Source organism: Ambystoma mexicanum, chromosome 12 (genome assembly GCF_040938575.1).
Source record: "Ambystoma mexicanum isolate Mex_15411 chromosome 12, UKY_AmexF1_1, whole genome shotgun sequence".
Taxonomy (NCBI): Eukaryota; Metazoa; Chordata; class Amphibia; order Caudata; family Ambystomatidae; genus Ambystoma; species Ambystoma mexicanum.
This window is the reverse complement of record NC_090936.1, coordinates 567,312,861-567,324,486: the sequence shown is the minus strand read 5'-3', so window position 1 is coordinate 567,324,486 and position 11,626 is coordinate 567,312,861. Positions and strand designations below refer to the sequence as shown.

Genomic DNA, 11,626 nt, shown 5'->3' with positions numbered 1-11,626 from the left:
TGATATACCACTCCACTACATTTAAAATGAGGTTGAACGTATTTTCAACAATTTAAAAATGTATCTGTTACATTATACAGCAATGGGGAAACATGCTGACATATAACCCATGTTTTATAATGCAGTCCATAACGACATAGTGACCCCTAATTGTAAACCTATCGAAAAATGTGAACCTTTGAAGACACATTTCATCACCAAGCTGACATTTCTCACACGATGCTTATTTCCCATGTGTGGCCTGCGCACGTGGCAGTATTCAGAGGACTTTTGAATGTGCAGTATGAACTTGGACCTTGACTCTTTTCACATCCCTCATTTCCTTATGACTTCAGTCAAGTTTTATGGGCGGAACATGCCAAGACTGTCAGCTGTTTTATGTGTACGGTACTGGTGATTGAATAAAAGGCACATTTTAACCATAGCAGAGCCACAGCGCGAGAGGGACAGCATAAAGGAACCTTGCCTGCCCTGTCCACCGACACAAGAAGTAAGCAACTCAGATTTCAGTCTCCATTTCTTTTGAAAGGGAGAGCAATATTTTATTTTCTGAATGGGTCTGTTTAACCAGGTGTCAGGATAAACCCTGATTTATTTAGGGGTTGCATGGTCAATCCCTTGCCTGCCAGGGAATGCGTCTAACTCAGCTGTACTTAATGTTTTATGTTGCATGTTGTTCAATCACCAGGTAGAAGTTAAATTAGACACCTTTTCCAAACTTCATGCTTCCTTAATAAGGAACTTGCTAAATTCTAGATGTAAATAATGTCAGGTTGGCAATGGGGGAAGGGTGGGGCTGAGGGCTATTTTCCTTCTGCCAGAGTTCTGGGATTCTTTAAAGAGTGCTCTGTACTGAGTTCACAGGTAGACTGTGGAAAGTATTCAGGTATTTGAAAAACCAACATAAAACCCCACAGTGTATTCTGAAGGGGCTCCAGTTCTAAATTCTAAACTTCAACACCAAGGGGTCGAGGCAATCCGCACTAATGTTGTTAATGACAAAAGTGCCAAGATCTGCACCCCTGTGCAGGTGCATTTTGGCTTCACAAATGTCTGGGATCAGAATACGTCTTGAACCCACTATTTACCTGTTAATGCGCTGCCATTTTGCGCGCGTTGGCGATTCCCTGCCAGACTGCTTCTCTGAATGGACAGATATGTTCTCAGTGTTGTTAAGGAATGCAGGTCAGAGACAGAGTGGCAGTGCTTGACGCACGGGTTTGAAGATGTGCTGCAGAGGCATATGTGCAATTTGTGTTACTTGCCATTGCTTAGTGGTCGGTAGTAACATGCTTGTTGGAGTTATCTTATAATGGGTGTATAGATTTTACAAGCAAGTTATCAGGTGCCGCCCCATGATAATTGATATGTGCAAACATGGGACTAAAAACAGAGCTTGTTTTATGGCCAATGGTGATAGATTAAGTTTCCATATCCTGGGCAGTGGTGCGAGAGAGTGCTGCCTTATAGCACCTTTATTTTGGGTTATTAGGTGTCTCTTGTGACACCTATAAGACGAAACTAATGCATTAATTGCTTGATGGATTGATTTGTTATATATCATACGCCTATACACAAGTGTTTCAAGGCACAACAAGGCAAGGGAGGGTGAACAGAGGGAGGTCAAGACAACAATCTCACTAGGCCTTGTGACATTGAGATTGTGTGTAAGTGCACACACAAGAAGTGCAGGGGATAGGGCACAGGGAGAAGTGCGCCCAGAGCAGCAGGGCATTGAATTAAGTGCTGGGAGGCTGAGACTACAAAGGCCAGTCCCAGACCGGTAGTGCAAGGTTAGCCAGGAGGCAATGCAAGTAGGGCTGGGTGGCAAATGCAGGGGGACTGGTCGGAGGATGGGGGGAGCTGGTGTCCTGTAAGACTCAGAGGACAACCAGTTAGCCAGTCAGCAGATGGAGCAGGAGCAAGGGAAGGTTAACAGGGGAGAGGGAGTGAGAAAGAAGAGGAGAAAAGGTAAGTCTTGAGGAGTATCCAGAACTTAAGGAGGTCTGGCTTAAGGTGGAGAGGACATTCCAGAGGGAGACACCTGCAGAGGTGAGAGTTCTACCGCCCAATCTCTGCTTGGAGAAGGGACTCACCCACAGAGAGTTAGAGGAAGATGAGCAAAGGGCTATAGGAGTAAGATACTTAGGAAGAGAGATTTGAAGGTAGTAAGGGCCACTGCCCCAAAAGGTCTTGTGGATGATGCTGAGGGTCTTAAACTTGATCCTTGCAGCCACCGGGAGCCAGTGGAGGGATTTCAGGGCCGGTGAGATGCGGTACATGGGTTTGAGGCCAAGGATAAGTCTTGTGGTCTTGTACTAGATGAGTTGAAGAGGGCGAAGGGTAGTGGTAGGAAGATTGAGAAAGAGGCTGTTGCAGTAGTCCAACATAGACAGAACCAGAGCTCTGGAGACAGTGAGCTACTAGGGGAAGGTGAGAAATGGGAGAATATCTTTGAGGAGGTACAGCTGGAAGTGGGCCTTCTTGGCAAGGTCTGTGATGTCTAGAGAGAAGGAGAGTGTGGAGTCGAAGATTACTCCAAGGTTTTTTGTCTCACCAGAGGGTAAGAGCAGAGGGCCCAAGGAGGGTGGCCAGAGTGAGAGGGAAAACAGGAGCAGCAGAATCAATAAGAAGGATCTCAGTCTTGCTGGCATTGAGGTAGAGATTGTTAGCAGCGCACCATGATGGAATATCAGAAAGACAGTCAGGGATGAGCGAGGAGGAGGAGGAGGCTCAGGGTAGCCTGAAAGAGAGCTGCATGTCATCCACCTAAGACTGAAAGTTAGAGGTGAAGGTAGAGATCAAGAAAGCCAAAGGGGCCATATAAATGTTGAAGAGCCAAGTGGAGAGGATAGAGCCCTGGGGAATACCAAACGTTGAGCGAGCGGCGGTGGAGAGAAATGAACTAAGCTGGACCTGGGGGGTGGGAAGGTTCGTTCCAGGAGGAAGGAGGTCAGCCAAGCCAAAGCCTGATCTGTGAGGCCAAGGGTCTTGCGGAGACGGAAAATAAGGATGTTGTGGCTGACCGTGTCAAAAGCAGAGGAAAGACTGAGTCAAATGAGAACAGAGGGACAGCTAGAGCATCAATTTGAGAGCAGATCTTCACAGGTGCTCAGGAGTGCAGTTTCCGTGCCTCTGGCTGCTCTGAAGCCAGACTGATGCTCATGGAGGCAACCAATAGATTCACTGTGGAGTGTTAGCTGGAAGATGGCCAACTTCTCTTGGAATTTTCCCAGGAAAGTAGTGATAGAGATGGGGTAATAGTTTGCCGGAATGGAGGGGTCAGCAGAAGGCTTTTTTAGTAGGGGGTGCACAAGGGAGTGCTTGAGAAGAGAGTGAAACCTGCCAGTGGAGAAGGACCGATTACAGAAATAGGCCAAGGCTGGAGTGAGAGAACCAATGTTGACCTTGATGGTTCTGGAGGAGCTGGGGGTCACCTGTTTAGATGAGACTTTCATCAACCTGACTTGTCTGGAAACAGCTTCAGGTATTACAGGAAAGAAGGAGGGTAGAAGGAGAGGAGGGGTGGCCAAGGCAGGCCTGAGAGGGGTGGAGGGAGAAACAGGAGAAGTGGTGGAGAGTGCAGACAGGATGCCAGAACCATACAGAGGGCCTGGGTGGGTGTAGAGGAGGAGTATACTGCAGTGGGATTGGACAGTTACTTGCAGATTTTGAAAAGTTTGGCCATGCTGTTAGAGGCTGCAGAGATGCAGGCTTGAATGTGGACCCTCTTCTTAGAGAAGATCAAGACTCTGTATTGCCTTTGGAGCAGGCGACAGGCCAGTTTGTCACAGGGTGCACACAAAGCTGCCCACTTCCGCTTAGCTACTCTGCACTTGTGTTTCAATGCAGTCAAATTGAAGTCGTACCCAGAGTTGCACTTCGTGGCAGGCTTCAGGTGGACCCTCATAAAAGGGGCAAGGATATCTACAGTGTTAGAGATGGGTAAGTGAAGGTTGGAAAGGGCTGTTTCAGGATGGGAGTCAGCTGCAGGAGTAGGTGGAGGGGAGAAGGTGGAGGCATAGGTGGCTGCTGACACTCGCTTCATAGGCCGAATGACTGCAAAGGAAGGTGGCAGTGTTGGGAGGGCCTTTGATAAAGGAACAGGAAGTTTCAAGTGAGAAGAGAGAAGAAAGTGGTCAGTATAGGATAGAGGAGTAGTGAGGGGATTAGAGAGGGGGATGCCTGAAGAGATAAGAGCATCCAATGTGTGGCCGGCAGAGTGCGTCGGGTCCAGCGGGTAGGATGGAGAGGGAAAGAGAGTTGCATATGTTGCAAAAGAGCTTAGAGGAGTCTGGGGAGTCCACGTGGATGTTGAAATCCCAAGGAGGACAAGCTGGGAGGAGGAGGATAGGAGAGAGAAGGAGAGATCAGCCCATTCAGGGAGGAAGAGGGCGACCCGGCCATGTGGCCTGCAGATGGTGGCCAAGGTAAGAGAGAGGCCAGGAGAGATAGAGAGTCTGCAGACCAGGCATTCAAACAAGGAGTAGGTCTGAGTGGGAATGATGAAAGCAGGGATTCACTCAGGAAAGATCAAGGCCACTCCACCTCTGGGCCTGTTGGGCCTGGGCTCGGAGAGGATCTTGAAGCCATCAGGGAGGGGTGTGTCAAAACCTGTGACAAAGCAAGCCTTGAACCATGTCTCAGTAAGAGCGAGAACATCCAGGTACAGAAGTTGAAGGATGTGGCAGAGGAGTGTTTGACAGCAGAGTGAGAGTTGAGAGTAGCCACATGGAGCACGTTCTCACTTTTGAAAGACTTCCGGGGGTGGTGGGTACAAGGGAAAGTCCCCAACGGAAGTGGCAGAGGAGCCAGAGAGGTAGAGGATGGTAATGGAGCCTGAGAGGTGGAGGAGAGGGGTTGCAGATGAGCCAGAGAGGTGGAAGGAGGAGGCGGCAAAGTAGCCAGAGAGGTAGTGGATGGCAAGGGGGCCTGAGAGGAGGAGGACAGAGGTGGCCGAGGAGCCAGAGATGTAGAGGATGGCAAAGGAGCAAGAGTGGTAGAGGGAGGAGGAGGCATTCTAGCCCAAGAAGTGGTAGAAAGAATAGTAGGAGAAAGAAGGAAATTGATGAGGCGGGGAGGTGCCTATAAAATAGAAAGAGATTGGGCTGAGTGCCCTAGACAATGACAGTGTCATTTAGATATACATTAATGATGACTCTGGAAGACTGGAAGGGGGCCATGAGGACCTCCCACCGGGTGCCACCATTAATGGGCGAGAAGGAGGAAGACGAGAGAAGTGCAACCATGTGAAGGGTCCATACGTCGGGTGAGGAACGACAAAGAGGATGTCAGTGAGAGTTTGTCTGGAAGAGGCACTGACATAGGTGTCAGCAATGGGAAGGTCTGGATTGGAAAATAAAGACCAACTAGAATCTGTCAGGCACATGATGCTAGCCTGCCCGAACTTGGAATCGAAAAGAAAGGCTTATATGCGCAGTTATATTAGTAACATCACTGAAGAGACGGAAGAAGAATACTGGGAGTGGCTACTGACAGTTGAAAAGGTCGGTAGAACCTTAGACGCATTAAAATTTGTCGAATCCCTAAAATTGGACCAGCAGGAAGTCAGTCCTGGACTGTGAGTCAACTTCAGCAGGCCGATTAGATTGAACAAACTTAATATCGGCAAATCTTAACCTATTTTGAAGAACATTGGAGATGCCCATTTAATGATGATGAATTTGAAAATGGAGGAATGTTAAAGGTTTAAATTTGATTAACCAATAAAAAAAAAAAAAAAAGCAGTTAGAGAAGATGGGGGAAATTGAGAGCACCATAGTGGGTGTAATAGAGGGAGGCAAAGGTGAAGCGAGATGAGGAGAAGAGAAGGAATGCACTGCACAGAGCAACGTCCCGCAGGGTGCACAAGGAAGGGAGTCGGGAACACGAGCGTGTAACAGAGGGATCAACAGGCAAAAGCAGAGTGCAGACGGAGACAAGCATCACAGGCAGCAACAGTCAGTGTGTGGAGAATGTGATGGGGGCAAACCAGGCTCAGCACAACCAGGAGAGGAAAAAGCCTGGAGGGCAACAGTAGAGATCAAAGCATAAGAGAAGCAAGGCAGAGTGATAGAGGGCAATGCATTCACCCAGAAGGAAAGAAGCATGACATCAGAGGAATGTAGAGAAACAGTGATTGAGGACTAAGCAACACCTAGTTGGGGAGAAAATGCAGCAGATACTACAGAAAGGGCTTGCAAGAACAGCAGAAAACAAAGCACGATTAGCCGGGAGCAGGAAAGCCTAACGAATGCGTAGAAACAATGCAGGGTGAGAAATGCATTAAAACTGGAGGTAAGCCCAACGTAGGGCAGTTTAGTAGGACACAGTAATGGCAGCATGCCCCGCCTGCACCTGTCTTACTTGTCGACGGCTGTTCTGCATGCTCACATTCTGCATTCCGACCCCTTTGTTGCCAAACGCCTCCACCGCATAACACCGGGGACTTGTCTTGCAAGGGCTTTGACGCAGAGGGTCTGATTCTCGGCTTTTAAAGGTTAGATGCCTGGACGTAGCTGCAACGTATTACGTACCAATGGGCAGCGTCACCTGTACCGCATAACACTGCAGCCTTGTCCTGAAAGAGTACAGAGAGGGAGAAATGGCATATAAGGAGTGACACAGAGTCTGTAGGTGTTGTTTGGGTGTGTTCCCACCCATTGCCTGCCCATGCCATGCAAATCCCTAATGCCATTCCCACCCTTTCCTGCCACTGCCCACTCAAATCCCCTCCTCATGGGAACTCTTTGGGCTCCCTTTAATCAAGCCTTGCCATCAGGAATTGCATTCAAAGTGCCTTCCAGCTTGTTTAAAGCAGTCGTCTGAGAGTTAATGACTTAATTGGAATTATAAACACGCTACTGATATAATAAAACATTCTTACCAGGCCTGCCTCCAGCCACTCGATTTATAAGCACTATTTATGTCCTTCACTGAAGTGATATGATATGATAGGTTATTTATAACCGCCCAGAGGTTTCTAAGAGCGGACCCAGGGAGTCTTGCTTCCAAGGCGAGCACATTGCCCCTGAGCTATCCTCCTGAGACAAAGAGGATATCCTGTTAAAAGCAAGCATTGGCAAATCCAAAATGTTTGGCTTCTGCGTGAGTTTTATATTCACATTTGTTTATTAACATTTCAACACCAAACAAAGCTCTTTTACAAATATGCTTCATCAGGGACCATCCCGTCATGCATACACATACACAAATATAAACATAAAATGATACAAGAGACTAAAACAAACATGCTAACCAATAGGTACAATGAGCCAATCTGGATTGTGTTGATATCCATGGGTACACTTACTACGGGCACAGAATTGTAGAACGAAGGGGGGAAGTCAGCCCCAGAACTAGGAGCAGTCGAGGAGGCCAAGCGACCTCACCCTCACGGGGCAGGTGAAGTCCCGGTTATGAGCTTTCGCATGAGATAAAAAACATCCCCACTTTGCCAAAAACCTTGAACCTTATCCTGCAAGACATGATCTATTTTGTCTATCAGCAATAGAGACCACATTGTGGAGCATTGTGGAACATTGTGGACCAACAGTGCTCCAGTGAGAGACGGCTCACCAACAGGTTCTTATAATGGCTTTAGCTGCTAGGAGCATAGTGTGAAGAATAGACAGGTTAGCGTGGCGCACGTGCACACTCTTGCCCCACAAGATACCCAGATGACATACAATAGGGTCCCTCAGGACGGTCACCCGGTAAGAAGGTTAACCATACTCAATAGCTCAGACCAATTGCATACAAGCTTGGGACACCACTGTCATATGTGTATGTACGTTCCCTCTCCCCCACAGCCCCTCCAACACCTCCGTCCCCACCCTGTGACCTCATATGCTTTAATCTATCTGGGGTAAGGCAGTCCTGTGCTATGAATCGATAACCCATTTCTGCATATTTCACACTGTAGGTGGCCCTCTTCAAGCCCCTCCATGCTTCCTGCCAGTCCTAATCTGGTAGCTCAAATCCCAACTCTTTATGTCAAGCCTGGGCATACGTCGGTGTCCAAGCACTCATCTCGGCGCTTAGGCCTACATTGAACCTGGAAACCAGCCCCTTCGAGTCGCTAGATGAGAATGTCACCCTCTTAAACTCTGTAATTAATCTGGTGGCCACTAACCTGTTATTTGGCTGTATCGCCCAATGCCTTAGTTGCCAAAATTGGTACCATTCTCTATCCCCATCCCGAAGGTGGCGTTGCATGCCTCAAATGATGGAATTTGGCTCTTGTCCAAAAGATGCGCTAAGAAGTCATACCATCCTTCTCTCCATTTTGAGAATTTCACATGCCAGTTTGAAGTCAGGGTTAAAGTGAATAGGAGTGAGAGGGGATGGAAACGATGATAGACCCTGTTGTGAATCCTGCCCGTCCCACAGATGGATGGTCGTGTTGATAGATGGAAGCCCATACATGCTAAGAAGTCGCCCTGCCTTGGGAATCCAGGGTGTGTACCGATCAGTTTCCCACTATCTCCTCCTCCAGTCAGCACTACCCTTTAATGGTACTCGGTTCGACACACTCATCTAACACTCTCAATTTTGCTGCCTGGTAGTAGCAATTCGAGTTAATTAGAGTTAGCCCACCCCTATCCTTAGATCTGAACAGGGTTGCTCAGGGTTTCCTAACCCCTCCTGCCCTCTGACACAAATCACAAAATGGCTCTCTGCAGTCTCTGGAATGCTCGTGTGGGAACCGCCAATGGCAGTGCCTGAAAGGTATACAGTAGCTGAGGTAACATGTTCATCTTGACTGAAGCAATTTTACCGAACCATGATATTGCCCGTCCCCCCCCCCCCCCCGATAGTTGAGAACAGCCCTGTGCAGTTTGCCTGGTACAGCCCCACGCTATTCGGCGCAAGGTGAATGCAGAGATATTTTAGCGAGCCAGAGGCCCGTTGGAACAGGGTCAGCCTCTGCAGGCGTTCCACAGTACCTTGACTGCAGCTGATATTGAGCATCTCGCCCTTGTCCTCACCCTAAACCCTATGGCTTCACATATGCCTTCAGGATCTGAAGGAGGAGACACACGGATGTTTCAGCTTCTATCAATGTCAAAATAAGTTAATCATTGAAGACAACAATTTCAATAGACTCACCGCCATTTGGAATGCCCCTGATCCACTCCTCCAATCTGACCCTCGCCACTAGGGGTTCTACCACTAAGGCAAAAAGAAAAGAAGAGAGGGGACACCCCTGCTTTGTCCCCCTGGAGAGGGAGAAGCCCGCAGATAGCACCTCATTTGGCGGCACCCTAGCCACTGGTGCAGAGTGGAGGGAGCAAACCCCCCCTTACAAAATGTTCCCCTACCCAGAGCTTTGTAAGCACCTCCCTGAGAAAGGGCCATACAACATGGTCCAATGCCTTCTCTGTGTCCGACCCCAGATGCAATGCCTGAACGCGCAACCTCCATGCAGAATCAGTGAGCGCTATGATGACATTGTCAGCACCTTGTATTCCCCTCACAAAGCTTGCCTGTTCCTCTCCAACCAAGTATGGGAGAGCCTTGTCCAGTCTGGTCACTAGAATGTTGCAATAAAATCTGATGTCTGCATATAGCACCACAATGAGGCGATATGAGGCACAGCACTCAAGGTCCCTACCCTCCTTTGGAATAAGGGATATTTTAGCCTAACCCCTGGAGCTCGAAGACCTTCCTTGCCAAAACCTCCCATTAAACTCTGTATGCCGCTGCATAAGCTGACAGAGAAGCACTTAGAAAAGGAGGCCATGTAGCCATCCAAGCCTGGAGCTTTGCCTACCTTCAGAGAGGAAATAGCCTTCCGGATTTCCTCCTAGGTAATTTCCTGATTGAAAGGATCTCGATGTTCCTGTGGGAGCTGAGGCATGGGACAAGAGTCAAGGAAGTCAGATATCTTAGCAAACATAGGACATCACGTTTTTATAAAGGGTCATGTAGTATCTGTCAAATTCACCTACAATGTCAGGGTAAGAGCGCAGCATACTACCGACCACCACCCATATCGTGACTACTTTCCCCAAGTGGACCCTCTGCCTGAGCTCACAAGCTGAATTCCCTTCCTCATAATACTTCTGCTTCATGTGCATCAAAGCAAATCCAGCCTTGGAGTCATTCATCATATTCACCTGCCTCCTTGCTGCTTGAAGCTCCCTGACTGCTTGACCCAGTAGCTCTATATTCCTCCTCCTTTGCCTTGACTTCTCTGGATCAGAGCACAGTCTGCTCCCTTCTTGACTTGTTGAGGACAACTGCTTAGATATCAAGATCCCTTGCATACAGGCCTTGAACGCATCCCACCTATTCTTATCCTCAACCTGCTCTCCAGAGTTGTTAACACAACACTCACGGCCTCCTCCACCTTACCACATAATACCGGATCTTACAGGAGGGATTGATTTTGCTTCCACTGGCTAGGTCCTGGTGTAGTTTGATCCAGTATAAGGGAAATAGTCACCAGGGCAAGGTCCAAGAAGTCTATAGTGCCTATCTCCATGATCTCCATTTGCAGGAGGAGATCCCTGCCTTGGACAGGGGCTCTGCCTCCAGCCCCCTCTGCCCGGAGAAAGCCACAGCTGCAGCCACCTGTGTGCTCTCACTGCCCTTTTCATCTCGGGCCATCGTGGAAACCACAGTGGCATGATAGAGACTTGCTTGCTCTGGACCTTATGCTGGAAAATGGGGCTTCAACTGCCTTCTCCTAATGCAAGCACCAACCCTGAACAGGTGTCTGCTGTGAGGCGGCAGCAAGTCTGCTTTAATGGTGCATACTCACAGACTAACGTGGGCCCAAGCTGCTGGTCCCCTGCTCCTAGCTCCACAACCCTTTGCTGACAGCCTCCAAGCCCTCATCCTGGTGCTTCACGGGTCAGAGGAGCTCATACCTCTTCAGCATGGGCCAGCCTTTCTCTGCCCCCGGCACACTACATAGCCAGCCACGACCTCCTACATGCACAATGCAGATGTTGTTCTGCTCTTGAACCAGGCTGCTCCCCAGAGCACCACAGCCTTGCACACGCTGCATCTAGCTGTCAAGCTTGCGCTCCCAGGCTCCGACCCCCAGCCACACACTCCCTGCTGCCCAATATCACCTTTCAGGTAGGCGGTGTGTGGGGTGAGGGGTGATGCAATGGTCTCGGAGCATCTCAACAGGGGTTAGGCCTCACTCCGCTCCAGAGTGCTTACGCACTCACCGCTCTCCTGCTCCTCGGGTCTGAATCTCAGCCGCACTCCAATCTGTCTCCACCAGTGTACCGATTACAATGGGATCTACATGACTGTTAACTCCCCAAGCGGGCCAGATCACTCACAGAGGTCTCCCAACCTCCTCCAACTGGGAAACAGCCCTCCTACAATAGTGCTCCAGGGCTGGATTGGGAAAACGCCACCTGGGGAGCCAGAGGATCTTACAGAGTGGCCATCTTGGGTGCCGCCAGCCACGCCTCCCATGGATACGTTTTAAGCTTTTGCCAGGCACTGCTATTAGATACCAAGTTACTCGCACCATTTTGCCCCTGGTACCAACAATGGGTAGTTAATACCACTACGGCTGTGCCTGGCAAGTGCTTTTCCCATGCCTACTCAAAAGCCCAAACTTTTGGGATTTCCAATGGCTGTTTTAATCTGATTTTAG

General features: G+C 49.0%; 1 protein-coding gene across 1 annotated transcript in view; it reads left to right on the top strand.

Moving 5' to 3' along the window:
• The first annotated feature begins 398 nt into the window (after positions 1-398).
• Positions 399-11,626, top strand: part of LOC138513782 (membrane-spanning 4-domains subfamily A member 4A-like) — a 367,695-nt gene continuing 356,467 nt past the window's right edge. Inside the window, exon 1 of the mRNA XM_069628877.1 lies at positions 399-490. The gene's annotated coding sequence lies outside the window, so the exon portion shown is untranslated. The remainder of the gene's footprint in view (positions 491-11,626) is intronic.